Raw genomic sequence first — 13,950 nt, 5'->3', positions numbered from 1 at the left:
AATGTGTTAATTGACCATTGAAACATCCTGATGTTTTGAAAATCCCAGTGGGCAGCTGGAGTGATCAAATTTGGCTGTTTTGTACTCACTTTGGAATTCAATACACAAAACTGTGGGATCTTTAACAGACCAACTCCACAGTATTCTAAGCCCTTTTCATTTAAGGATCAGATCTAATGAAATTGAATTATCAGCTACAGAAATGATCTTGCCTTTTTTTCTCAAATATGCCTGATCAAATTTTATGTTCATCCAAAGCCCCGGGGCTGTTTTTCATTTGGAATTAAAAATTAAACATTTAATCTTTGCCTGATGAATGGACAAATGCCAGCAGTCACATGCCATCAATGATCTAAGCACAGAGCTATCAGAGCATATTTATCTTTCCGAAGACAATTCCGTTCTCCTCTCTTTCTAACAATTTTTTTAATGCAGACCAGCATATCATAACCTGAAATTTGTTTGTTTGGATGATCCAAAGGACCTCAGAATGTCTTCAAGAATTTAAATATTTCTGAATGACCTTGTAGCTACTCTCCACATCTTCATACTCTGTATCTACCTCTAATCATCACTGATGACATCTAACTTATCAATGCAACAATCCTGCTCTCAGCCATGGCAGGCAGAGATCAGAGCAGTGCAGTGAAAACCATGTGTAATTAATCATGTCACTATCTGCTATGCTAATATAACTCCAGACACAATACACATACCTCATAGCAACATGTGTCTATCAAGGCCCGTCAACAGGCTGCCTAAATTTTACAATGAATATACTGCTGTGTATTGATCGTTTGTATGTTCTGTTCTGTATAGGATATTTCCAATGTATTTACACTTGGCACTGTAAACACGTAAACATTAGCACATTTCAATGAAAACAGAACCTCTGTGTGTACCAACTTCCTTCTCAAGACGGGCACAGATGACACGGGTCAGTTCTAATCATAAATCATAACTGTGGCTAACTGAGTCATTTTAGATACCAAGTATTACTCCAGAAATTCGAGCACATGGTCTCAGCTGACATTTCAATGCACTACCAGTAAACAGAAAACTGCTGCACAGTCAGGGGTATTGTCTTTAGAATCAAGGTTCTGTTCACCCTCTCAGGCAGTCTTAAAAGATCCCAGCATACTGTTCAAACAAGAGTAAGGAAATCTTCTCTGACAATCTGACAAAATTAATTGCTCCTCCAACACCAAGGCCATAAATCACATTGCCATTTGTGTGCAAATTAACCAAAGTGATACTTTTCACAGTGACTATATTTCACTAATATTTGATTGGATGCAAAACACTCAGGACATTGTAGGGTCTGGAAGGTGCAATACAAATTCAAGGAAGTGCTTTCTTTCTGAACTTCTTTCTCACTTCCTTATTAAGTAGGTCTGTATTTTCAATCATCCACTGCTCCCAAAAGGTCTGTAATGGCTAGATGATAGATTTAGGTTTCTAAAACAAGTCAGCCACTACATAATGTTTCATTTCTAACCAACTCATTCCTGCAAGGGTTTCAAAAATATTTTAAACAAAACATGCTTAGCCAGAATGTGAGATGTACAAAAATAAAATCAGACCAGTCCTGAGCTGTAGTCATACTGGTAAATTAACAAGCCGTATAAGCAGTAATCACTACCCGTATTCAGAAAATTGTTAGCACACGGTCCAGTCGCACTGGTGTTAAGGGCGCTATAAACAGAGACAAGCATTTCCTAGCCATAAAGTTAACTCTATCCCTCCTCCATTGATTTGATTTTGGTTTGATTTATTATTGTCACACATACCTAGATACAGTGAAAATTTTTGTTTTGCATGCAGTACAAGCAGATCATACCATACAAAGATCATAGGGTGATTGAACAGAGCAAGGAATACAAAGTTACTGCTGCAAAGAAGGTGCATGAAAAGCAAGATCAACATTAGACTTGAAATTTGAGGGGTCCATTCAGAAGTCTAGTAGCAGTGAGGAATAAGCTATTATTGAACCTGTTGGTACACGTGTTTAAGCTTTTGTATCTTCTGCCTGATGGAAGATGTTGGAAGAGATTATAATTGAGGCGGAGGGGTCTTTGATGATGTTAGGAGAAAGTGAGGACTGCAGATGCTGGAGGTCAGAATCAAGAGTATGGTACTGGAAAAGCACAGCAAGTCAGGCAGCTTCCAAGGAGCAGAATAATCAACATTTCGGGCAAGAAACTTTCATCAGAAATGGCCCTTCATCAATTCGTCGTTGATGATGTTGGCTACCTTTCTGTGGCAGTGAACAGTGTAGATGGAGTCATTGGATGGAAATGTGACTTGTGTGATGAACTGGGCTGTGCTCACATCTCTCTGTAGTTTCCTTATGGTCATGGGCATAGCAATTGCTGCACCAAGTCATGATGCATCCAGATAGAATGCTCTCTATGGTACATCTGTTAACGTTGGTGATGGTCCTTATGTGCAATCTCCAATAGATAGTGATGACGCATGGGGTGTCTGGGAACATTTATCAGACTGGGATCAGACCATCACAACTGCACTGTATGATGCATCTGGTGCCAGTAGTTGGGGGACAATGGAAGGAATCCCAGTCTGTTGTAAAACCAGGATTACATTGAATTCTGGATTAGAGTGGTGCTGGAAAAGCACAGCAGTTCAGGCAGCATCTGAGGAGCAGGAAAATCGACGTTTCAGTCAAAGCCCTTCATTGGGAATACAGGCAGAGTGCCTGAAGGGTGGAGAGATAAATGAGACCTCTGTATTCCTGTATTCCTGATGAAGGGCTTTTGCCTGCAATGTCGATTTTGCTGCTCCTCGGATGCTGCCTGAACTGCTGTGCTTTTCCAGCACCACTCTAATCCAGAATCTGGTTTCCAGCATCTGCACTCATTGTTTTTACCTCAGGATTACATTGAAACTAAAGAGGACAAAATTAAGTAATTTTATTTAAACATAATACATTATGATATAATCTACTTTATTATTAGAGCAACTAACAAATATTCTATTTTCATATTTTTTATTCAACATTATTTCATGGATGTTAGAGGTATGTGGGGGTCAATGGCAGGGAGTAGTTATGCTATGAAGGAGCATGCATAGAAAAAATAAAATTTCTTTTATGTATTATTGCCAAGAATGATTAATGTGGCCCTATCATACATGTTGTGTCAATGAAATTGACACAACACACAGCTCAAATGAGTAGGACTTGCTGTTGAAAAGTATAAGATCCTTATATGAATAAATCAAAACTGTTCTATTACGTTAGAACTATTCTATTCCAGAAACCGATGGAGGGCATGAGAGGCTTGAATCTAAACACATTATCTCCCCCGTTCCATGTCAATCACCAGTCAAGTTTAACATATGCTGAGAGACAGAAATACCTAACTAATGGAGCCAGCTGTATCACTTCCTCATTTGCAATTACCTTCTGATATTTGCAATTCCCAGAACAACTAATAGCATCACCAGTGACCTATTTACTAAACTACTCAGATATGATTTATTTACTTTAGCTGGTTGAGATGCCTGAATATTTTAATTAATTATATTTTGCTCTAAACTAATTGCAAATGTTTATAAGGAATTTATTAAGATCTAACACTATGTTTGCAATTAGCCTTGCTGTTGCTATCATGATAACTATCCTATGACAGGACAGATAAATAGTCTTGGAAATAATTATATGCGAATAGCAGATATTTGCTGCTCACCTATGTTTACAGTATGTTTCACCATTGTGGATGATAGTTTATTTTGGGAAGTACATTTATCTATTCAGATAGATGCCGTAAGAATGCATGGTCAATGTGAAGTAGACTTTGCCAGAGTGAGACAGAGACAGAGGCCAAGTAAGCATATCTGGGAATTTCATTGAAAGTGGGAGAAAAAGTTTTAAGTAAGGTTTACTGCAAGAAGTTGGTTTGAAGTACATTGCATAGGATGGGGAAGGAAACTGCAGGGGATTGGCACAATTGACAAGTGGAGCTTATTCAAGGAACAGCTACTGCGTACATACTAAGTATGTACCTGTCAGGCAGGGAGCAAGTTGTCAAGTGCGGGAGCTGCGGTTTACTAAGGAAGTTGAATCCCGTGTCAAAAGGAAGAAGAAAGCTTATGTTAGGATAAGATGTGAAGGCTTAGTTAGGGTGCTTGACAGTTTCAAGTTAGCTAGGAAAGACCTAAAGAGAGAACTAAGAAGAGCCAGGAGGGGACATGAGGAGTCGTTAGCAGACAGGAGCAAGGAAAACCTCAAGCTTTCTGTAGGTATATCAGGAACAAAAGAATGGCAAGAATATGATTCGGGCAAATCAAGGATAGTAATGGGAAGTTGTGTGTGGAGTCAGAGGAGTTGTGGAAGCGCTAAATGAATATTTTTCCTCAGTATTCACACTAGAAAAAGACAATGTTGTTGAGGAAAATACTGAGAAGCAGGCAACTAGACTAGATGGGATTGAGGTTCACAAAGAGGAGGTGTTCGCAATTCTGGAAAATGTGAAAATAAATAAGTCTCCTGGGCTGGATGGGATTTATCCTAGGATTCTCTGGGAAGCCAGGGAGGAAATTGCCAAGCCTTTGGCTTTGATCTTTATGTCATCATTGTCTACAGGAATAGTGCCAGAAGGCTGGAGGATAGCAAATGTTGTCCTTTTGTTCAAGAAGAGGAGTAGAGACAACCCTGGTAGTTACAGACCAGCAAGCCTTGCTTAGGTTGTGGGTAAAGTGTTGAAAAAGGTTATAAGAGATAGGATTTATAATCATCTAGAAAAGAATAAGTTGATGAGAGATAATCAATATGATTTTGTGAAGGATAGGTCATGCCTCACAAACCTTATAGAGTTCTTTGAGAAGGTGACCAAACAGTTGGATGTGTGTAAAACGGTTGATGTGGTGTATATGGATTTCAGTAAGATGTTTGATAAGGTTCCCCATGGTAGGCTATTTCACAAAATACGGAGGCATGGGATTGAGGGTGATTTAGCGGTTTGGATCAGAAATTGGCTAGCTGAAAAAAAAGCCGAGTGTGGTTGTTAACAGGAAAGGTTCATCCTGGAGTTCAGTTACGAGTGGTGTACTGCAAGGATGTATTTTGGGACCACTGCTGTTTGTCATTTTTAATAAATGACCTAGATGAGGGCATAGAAGGATGGATTAGTAAATTTGCAGATGATACTAAATTTGGTAGAGTTGTGGATAGTTGTTGAACGATGTTGTAGGTTATGGAGAGACATAGGTAAGCTGCAGAGCAAGGCTGAGAGGTGGCAAATGGAGTTTAATGTGGAAAAGTGTGAGGTGATTCACTTTGGAAAGAGTAACAGGAATAAAGAGTGGGGAATTTGGTGACGTGTGGGGCAGGAGGTGTTATCTTTTTCTTGTACTCTTTCTTAAAAGTTTCATCAGTTGGTTAAAAAAAATCTGTTATTGGTGACTGCCTTTAAATTGCTGCAAATTAGAAAAGTGTCTTATTTCTAAAGAAACAGCTGCTTCTTTAGGAATAAGGGCAAGTTAAGACCAATAAAACAAAGTAATACAAGTGATATCCAAAGAAAAATAAAGTTAACTTAAGAGAAGTAAAATTAAGGAATGGCAGCACAGCTTGGTTGAGTGGAATGTATGGCATACAATATGTGGAAAGTTAAAAATCACACATCAGGTTATAGTCCAACAGGTTTATTTGGAAGTACAAGCTTTCGGAATGCTGCTCCTTCATCAAGTAGCTAGTAAGGCAGGATCTGCCCCACTAGCTACCTGACAAAGGAGCAGTGTTTTAAAAGCTTGTACTTCCAAATGAACCTGTTGGACTATAACCTGGTGTTGTGTGATTTTTAACTTTGTACACCCTAGTCTAACACCAGCACCATAACTGGGAAGGCATAGGTCCTACTAGTTTCCCAGACAACCACATGTGCAGCTGCATGTGAGGCTGAGTGTTACAGTGATACCATGTTCGGAGAGATTTTCCAACCACAGCGCAAGGACCTGGATGCAAAACAGGAATGGGTGACTTCCAGGCAGTTCAAGAGAAGTGGGCAAGTAGTCTCGAAGTCCCCTGGGATGCTGCTCACAAACTGGCTTTCTAGTTTGAAAACTAATGAGGGCGTGTGGTTAGAGCCATGCTTGTGGTACATGAGTGGCTCAACTGTACAGTAGGGTAGGAAGAGGAAAGGCCAAAACAAAAATAAAGACAGGGCATTCATTATCTGGGGAAACAGATAAACATTTCTGTGGTTTAGACATGACTCCAGGATGGTATGTTGGCTGCCTGGTGCCAGGGTCAAGGATGTCACAACCTGGAAGCAGGACATAATTCTCGGGGTGGGTGAACAGCCAAAGGCTGTGATCCACATTGGTACTATTGACTTAGTTAATGACTAAGCAGGGGATGTGGTTCTGCAACTAGAATTACGTGTGCTGGGTAGGAAATTGTAACAGAATCTTAAGTGCAAATGATCTGCAGCGGTTCAAGAAGGCAGTTCACCCTTAACTTCTCAAGGATAACAAGAGACAGGCAATAAATCTGGCCAGCAAGCGATGCCCATGTCCCATGAGTGAATGAAAAAAATTAAAATAACCACCATAAGACACCTAGTGCCATGTGCAAGCAAGTAGAGAAATAGGAGGATAAGGCAGATGAGGGAGGGCTTTAGATTCCTGGACACTGGGATTGACTCTGAGGATGGCACCTATACAAGCTGGACCTGCAGAGAACTAAAACTGAGATCCTTGTGGGCACTTTGCTAGTGCAGTTAAACTAACTTGGCAGTGGTCTGGGAATGAAGAGAGATGATGAGATGAGAATATCAGAGTTTACAAAATACTTGGAAAGACAGACAGTGCTAACATTGAGACTAGTAAGTGAATAGATGGAGTTGGAGTAAAGGAGAGAGTAATGAAATCTAAATCAGAGTTACTGCACTTTTTCAGTAAACTTCCCGTCATTTGACACACCTGGAATTTCCATGAAACTGGCAAAACTTGCAAAGAAATTTGCTACTCTTTGTCAAGTTTCTTCAAAAATGTCTATTTGAACTTGGTTAAAAATCACACAACACCAGGTTATAGTCCAACAGGTTTAATTGGAAGCAAACTAGCTTTCGGAGCGACACTCCTTCATCAGGTGGTAGTGGAGGGCTCAATCCTAACACACAGAATTTATAGCAAAAAATCACAGTGTGATGTAACTGAAATTGTACATTGAAAAATTGGTTGTCTGTTAAGCCTTTCATCTGTTAGAATACAGTGATAGTTTCACTTCTTTCATGTTTAAATCACAAAACCTTTTCTTTAAAAAGTTGCATTCTCGGGTTAGCTGTTAACAATGATGATAGCTAGACAATATGTTGAAGGTGTTGGCCCTCTGTGTTCTCTGTCTAAGCCATAATGTTTAGATTGATTATAATCTACAAAGTGAGATTTGAACTTGGTGTGCCAAGTTGTATTTGTCATCATGTTATATCTGAAATGTTTCACTCATCATTCCACTATGTCACTTAGAAAGACTCCCACGTGAGGGCTAAATCAAAAAAGTGTTGTTTTGACTTTGAAACAGCAAATGGAAACTTGTAAAAGACTGGTGCAGGGTGAAAATTGCGAAGTGCTTATTCAGTAATTCAACATTGGTTTGTCAATGAAATATGCATTAGAGCACAAACTTTAAGAGTTCTTTGCGAAATCCAAGAGTGGTAACAGCGTAGAGCAGTGCCGTACATTTCTTATTTCTCAGTTTGAAACGTTAACTCTGATTTCTCTCCACAGATGCTGCCAAGCTTTTCCAGCAATTTCTATTTCTGTCTCCTAAACCGAATCATGACACCAGCACCACTATTCCCCATGCATATTGGATTGCTAGGAATTTGTAGTATATGAATGGAAGGAGTATCCATAATAATCCATAATCCATAACATTCATAACAAATGAGATTGGGAGTTACAGGCACAGATTGCCATGTGGAACAATGGTGTTGTAGCAATAACAGAAATCTGGCACAGGGAGGGCAGGACTGGGTATTAAATATTCCTGGGTGCAATGTGTTCAGAAAAAGAAGGAAAGGAGACAGTTGTGGCAACATTGGTCAAGTTGAGCATTGCAATGCTGGAGAAGAAGGATGCCTCACAGGGTTCAAGAAAAGTGTCACTTTGGCTAGAAGTGTGCAATTACATTGGTTTAGTCTATAAAGACTAACTGTAGGGAAGGATGTGGAGGAACAAATCTGCAGGAAAATTACAGAGCGATGCAAACATTATAGTTATAATGGAATTCTTTCATTTCCCAAAAATAGAATTGGATATTGATCGTATAAAAGGCGATGAGGGATACGTGTTTCTAAATAGTGTGCAGGAGAATTTCCTACAGCAGAGTGTGTCTAATTCAACAAGAACCAATCTTCAATAAACACCAAAAGAACTGCTGATGCTGGAAATACATTGATCCAGAAAACCTCAGCAGGTTTGGCAGCATTTGTGCAGAGAAATCAGAATGTACATTTTGGGTCCAGTGACCCTTCCTCAGAGAGGAGGAGTATTTAGGAAACAATGATCATTGTACCCTAAGGGTTAGGATGATGGTGCAGAATAACACTCGTCATTATCAATTGGCAGAGAGCCACCTTCAATGGGGCAAGAATGGAACTGGGTCAGATAGACTGGAATGAAAGGTTGGCACGAGAAACTGTCACTGAGAAATGGGCTACCTTCAAAAAGGAGATAATTGGGTTACTATCAAATATATTTCCACTAATAGGAAAGGTAGAATAAACAAATCCAGAGCCTCATGCATTGAAAAGGAGACAGAAAGAATAAAGAATAAAATGTGTGCTTCTGACAAGCATTAAGTCACAAATACAATTGACAATCAAAATGAATACAGAAGATTGAGAAAGGAGGTGGAAAAGCATATTAGGGTAGCAAAGAGGAATTATAATAAAAAAACCAGGCAGCCAACAAAAAAAAGCAGGAATCCCAATGCCTTCTGTTGACATACAAATAGTAAAAGGAAGAGTAGGACCAATTAGGGACCAAAAAGGGGACAGAGGCAGGAGGCACAACTGAGGTATTTCAGAAATACTTTGCATTGTCTTTACCAAGGAGGTAGATGCTAGACAGGACATACAGACAAAATAGAGAACTATGTCTCTAGAAGAGATCAAAATTGATAAGGAAATAATGTTGGATAGACTGTTGGTACTAAAGCTGAAAAGATATCAAGACTGAATGAGATGCATGCAAGAGGACAGAAAGAAGTACGTGGGAATAGCAGGGGCACTGGCCCAATCTTTCAGACTTACCTAGATTCAGGGATGTATCAGAAGGCTAGAGAATTGCAAACATCATGTGCTTGTTCAAAACTGATTGTAAGGATAAGCCCATCAATGACAGTCCAGTCAGTTTAACTTCAGTATTGGGGAAGCTTCTAGAAACAATTAATCAGGTAAGAATTAGTAGTTACATAGGTAAAAAGGATGAGTTGATTAGGAAGAATCCACATGGATTTCTAAAGGGGAAATCATGTTTAACCTGTTGCAGTTTATTTGAAAAAGCAATAGAAAGGGTTGAAGAGCTTAATGCTGTTGATGTAGTGTGCATCACTTCCAGAAGGCATTCAAAATATTTCTACACAACAGACTTGTGAGAAGTTATAGCTCATGGAATAAAAGGGAGAGTATCAATGAATATAAAATTGTCTGATAACTTTTCTTTCCACTCAATGAGCTGGTTGGGTCTGGAATGCACTAATTAGAAGTGTGCTGGAAGCAAGTTCAATTAATGCACTTAAGACAGTATTGAATGATTATTGAAATAGAAAAACAATGTGCATGGGTATGGGGTAAAGGCAGGAGATTGGCACTAAGTCACGATGCTAACTCATGGACAAGCAATGCAGGCACAATGGGCCAACTGGCCTCCTCCTGAACAATAACGCTGATGAGATTCTGTGATTCTTTAGATGTGACATTGACGACAGTGAATAAACCATTTGATCTGCATTAATGAATATGGCTTCCAACAAAACGGAAGCAAAAGGTATTGAACAAGACCCAAGATTATATTGAAAGGAGACAGAGTTGATACAATCTTTAATGAAATATACATTTCTGAACAAAACAACAATTGTGCAGTAAAGTAGCCAGACTAAGGTGAGCACAAAATAATTGTGAAATACTAACAAAAAGAATGAGTAATATTAGAAATGGCTGATTAAAAAGTGCACTTATATCAAAAGTCAGAAAATTAAGACCCACCATATTATTGTGAAGCCTTAAATTGTTGGTCCTCAATAGCTGAATCTGGTTTAAATATACCCAGATGTACTTCTCTCCCAAATTTTAAATTCCTAAATAAATTGAAATGTAAGAGCTACAGTGCAAACTGAAAATCTTTCCCATGTTATCCAGTTGGGACCACACATGTAGGATTACAGTTTCTCTCACTTCAATCAGCTATGTACGCTCAGAGGATTGAGCACCTCTCCCGTGTTTCCAAGTGCAGCAGTCATTCATACCACAGACCCTAGAGGATGTGAAAGACATTGAATTCCAGTTCTGCTTTTTCTCCAAGTGCTGTAGGAAGTCTGAAAATTAAACCTGCGCCAAAATAAACCAATTCAAATCCTGAATCAGATCCCAGGCATCATGTCCTTGCTATATTAAGTATAATAAATTAGATTTTGCACAAAATCTCCAACATAATCCCCAGCTTTAAATCACATTTTCTGAGGCATTCATTTAGGGCTGGTGTTATCCAATGTCAAAAAAAAAATGTACTGTTTAAAAACTACTAAGTTTAGTTTCTTACCCTTTCTTGCACATCTGATGATAGATACACTGCCAAAATAAATACAATGAAAGTTTTCCTCATTCTTGAATTCATAGTTCAATGTAATCTCCAGACCAATGAGATCCATTGCAGATACACATAAAGAATTGCCCAGTTCAGGAGCAATAGGGCCTGAATTCTCAGTATTTCATGAGCAATTATGTCCCAGGTATTCCTGATCCAATTCAACAAAAGTTTACTTTTAAATAATGTATCTAGTGCCAGCAGAGCAGCAATACTGACTGCTCATAACACTCCCTTCAACCTACTTCCTCTGGCAATCGGCCAGCAGCTAGATATGAAGTCCAGATATGGAACAGACATAAGCACATGCATCATCTACCTCGTGCATCACTGTGCATGAGAAAAGAGCAAGTTTGCCATTGTAAGTTTTAAGGATCCTCACTAATTTTACAAAAACACCATGACGAATATTCTGTCTGGATGCATCATGACCTGGTATGGCAATTGCTCTGCCAGGACCATAGAAAACTGTGAACACAGCCTAAACAATCACACAAGCCAACCTTCCAACCATTGACTCCATCTATACTTCCCGCTGCAGCGGAAAGGCAGCCAATATCATCAAAGACCCCTCCCAGCACAGTTATAATCTCTTGCAATCTTTTCTGGCAGGCAGAACATACAAAAGCTTAAACATACGTACCAGCAGATTCAAGAACAACTCCTCCCCTGCAGTTTTTAAACTTCTGAATGGACTTCTAAATTTTCAAATCTAATGTTGATCTTGCTTTTAGAATGCCTTCTTTGCAGCTGTAACTTTGCATTCCTTGCTCAGTTCAATCACTCTATGATCTCTGTGTCTTGTGTGTTATGATCTGCTGTACCACATGCAAAACAAACCTTTTCACTGTGCCTAGCTACATGTGACAATAATAAATTAAATTGAATCAAGTATAATGAAATCAATTCAAATCATAGAATTTAGGTGCAATAATTAGGTGCAGGAATAGGCCATTTGGATCTGTGAACCTCCTTAGGCATTCATTAAGATAATAGCTATACATATATCTTGTCTACGTGTTATAGCATGATCCTTATATGAATTGAATCCCTCCATTTGGAGTCCCCATTGGAGACTGGTTCTCTAATTCTGTCTATTGCCCCAGAGCTAGGATAGGGTTGGCCACCTGCCATTACCACAAGTAGCCAATTGAAATAATTGGCCTTTTAATGTTGCTGAAGGAAGCCAACAGGGATTTAAAGTGGGATATTCCATTCATACGTATTGTTTAATTGTATAGAGATGAGAAGCATACCAGGGTGCCAGAGGAGATAAAGTCAGTTCTACTATAACGTATGTTTCTTCAACGTGAATTGATTATAACGCAATTGAAGAGTTTTACCTATTATTTGTAGAACGTGAACTTTCCTTACCTGTACTGGCTATAGCACGAGTTTTGGTCCCATTGGTTTAAATGGTGCTGCTATTACCCGATTTTCTCCTAACGTGGGTTGGCGTGGGAGCAGAACTATTGTGTCTTATCAGAAGAGACTGTATGAGGAAAAGCATTTTCACCCAGAGGGTAGTGGGAATCTGAAACTCACTACAAGGGTATGGGAGAAATGCTGGAAAATATTAGATTAGATAGGCCACTGATTTTGACTGAGGCAGATATAATGGGCTGAAGGGCAGTCAGGAAATCAGCCCTGCAGCAGCAACAACAGAGCGAAGGAGAGCAAACCTGGGAGTGAACAGCAGGATAAATACCTGAGCAGTGGGGTCAGTCAGAGTGAACCTGGGGGTGAACAGCAGGATAAATACCTGAGAAGCGGGGTCAGTCAGAGTGACCCTTGGGGTGAACAGCAGGATAAATACCTGAGGAACGGGGTCAGTCAGAGTGACCCTGGGGGTGAACAGCAGAATAATTACCTGAGGAGCGGGGTCAGTCAAGAGTGAACCTGGGGATTGAATTGAATTGAATTGAATTTATTGTAATGTGTACCGAAGCACAGCGAGCAATACAGACAGATCACATAGTTAAGTAGCACAGATAAGTAAATAATAAACAGCGGCAAAAACAAAAACACGGGTACAGGCAAATGTTAAGAGTTTGTGAGTCCATTCAGTATTCTAACAACAGTAGGGTAGAAACTGTTGTGAAATCAGCTGGTGCATGTGCTCAGGCTTCTGTACCTTCTCCCCATTGGGAGAGGCTGTAGAGAAATGTTGCCAAGGTGGGATGGATCTTTAAGAATGCTGGCAGTCTTTCCTCAACAGCAGGCCTGGTAGATGGAGTCTATAGGTAGGAGGTTGGCCTTTGTGATTGCCTGGGCTGAGTTCACCACTCCCTGTAACCATCTCCGATCTTGAATGGTACAGTTGTCATACCAGGTAGTAATACATCCAGACAATGGTCTCAATGGTGCACCTATAAAAGTTGACAAGGGTATTCGCCAAATTTCCTCAGCTGCCTGAGGAAGAAGAGACATTGTTGGGCCTTTATAACCAGTGCATCTACATGAAGAGTCCAAAAAAGCTTGTTGTGGATGACCCAGGAGCTTGACTGTCTCCACTTGTTCCATCTCTGTGCTGCTAATGTTTAGGGAGGCATGAGTAATATCCTGCCAAAAGTCAATAATGATCTCCTTCGTTTTGCCAGCATTGAGAGTAGGTTGTTCTCAGTGCACCATTTTTCCAGGTCTTCCACCTCCTATCTGTAGTCTGTTCGTCGCCTTCTGAGATTCGACTGACTATCGTGGTGTCATCAGCGAACTTGTAAATGGGATTAATCTGATGTTTGGCGTCGCATTGCGTACAGCAGGGGGCTGAGTACGCACCCCTTGGGAGGGGGGGGTTCCAGTGTTGAGTGCTAGTGACAATGAAATATTGTCCCCAATCTTCACTGACTGTGGCCTGTGGGTCAGGAAGCTGAAAATTCAGTTGCGGAGAGGGGTTACTAAGTTTAGTAATCAGTCTCGAGGGGATAATAGTGTTTAACGCTGAACTGTCGTCAATGAGTGGGAATCTTATGTAGCTGTTGTTGGTGTAAAGATGTTCTAGGGAGGAGTGAAGGGTAAGTGATATGGCACCTGACGTGGATCTGTTGGTCCAATAGGCAAATTGGAGTGGGTCAAGAGTAGTGGGGAGGCTGGAGTTGATTAATGCCATGACCAGCCTTT

This window comes from Hemiscyllium ocellatum, chromosome 14, assembly GCF_020745735.1.
Source record: "Hemiscyllium ocellatum isolate sHemOce1 chromosome 14, sHemOce1.pat.X.cur, whole genome shotgun sequence".
NCBI lineage: Eukaryota > Metazoa > Chordata > Chondrichthyes > Orectolobiformes > Hemiscylliidae > Hemiscyllium > Hemiscyllium ocellatum.
The sequence above is the reverse complement of the archived record's forward strand: the minus strand, read 5'-3'. Positions refer to the sequence as shown.